Source organism: Colobus angolensis, unplaced genomic scaffold, assembly GCF_000951035.1.
Source record: "Colobus angolensis palliatus isolate OR3802 unplaced genomic scaffold, Cang.pa_1.0 Scaffold242, whole genome shotgun sequence".
Taxonomy (NCBI): Eukaryota; Metazoa; Chordata; class Mammalia; order Primates; family Cercopithecidae; genus Colobus; species Colobus angolensis.
In genome coordinates this window covers 190948-192071 of record NW_012115622.1, presented here as the reverse complement: position 1 = coordinate 192071, position 1124 = coordinate 190948, and positions in this window count along the sequence as shown.

Below are 1124 nucleotides of genomic sequence, written 5' to 3'. Positions count from 1 at the left end.
AGATATACTTGGCTGCTATCTTGATCCAAGTGCTCTCATAAGATCATGGAGAACTCTGTAATTACAGAATTACAGTATGGTAGAAAGAGTAGTTGCTTCCTCAAAACGGCCATGATCGAATCTCTGGAAACTGTGAAGATATTACGTTACTTGGCAAAAGGGACTTTGCAGATGTGGTTAGGGTTAAGGATCTTGACATAGGGTTTTCTGGGTGGGCCCAGCCTAATCAATGAGTCCTGAAAAGCCCTGAACCTTTCCCAGCTGAGGTCAGTCAGAGGGAGATGTGACTGGAGAAGGGTCAAAGAGATGTGTATGTGAAAAGGACTCAGTGTTGCTGGCTTTGAAAACAGAAAGGAACCATGAGCCAAGCAATGATAGTATCCTGTAGGAGCTAGTAAAGGCTAGGAACCAGCTAGGTTCGATGGCTCATGCCTGAAATCCCAGTGCTTTGCGAGGCCCAGGTGGGAGGATCGCTTGAGCCTAGGAGCTCAAGGCCAGTCTGGGCAACTGTCTCTGTAAAAATAAGCATGCTGTGCCTATAGCCCTAGCTACTCGGGAGGCTGAGGGGGAGAATTGCTTGAGCCCAGGAGTTCCAGGTTGCAGTGAGCTGTGATTGTGCCGCTGTACTTCAGCCTGAGTGACAGCGAGAAACCCCATTTCTTCAAAAACTAAAAAAGTCGGCCAGGCGCAGTGGCTCACGCCTGTAATTCCAGCCCGTTGGGGGCCGAGGTGAGTGGATCACCTGAGGTCAGGAGTTCTAAACCAGCCGGCCAACATGGTGAAACCCCATTCTACTAAAAAAAAAAATAATACAAAAATTAGCCAGGCTTGGTGGCAGGCGCCTATAATCCCAGCTACTAAGAGGGGGCTGAAGCAGGAGAATCGCTTGAACTCGGGAGGAAGAGGTTGCAGTGAGCCTGGCACTCCAGCCTGTAGGACAAGAGTGATACTTCGTCTCAAAAAAAAGAAAAAACAAATGTTTCAGAAACAGGCTCTCTACAGCTTCTGTAAAGGAATGAAGCCTTGCTAATACCTTGATCATAGCCCGGTGAGGTTTGTGTCGGACTTCTAATCTACACAACACTAAGATAATATGTTTGTGTTATTTAGGTTGCTAAATGTGT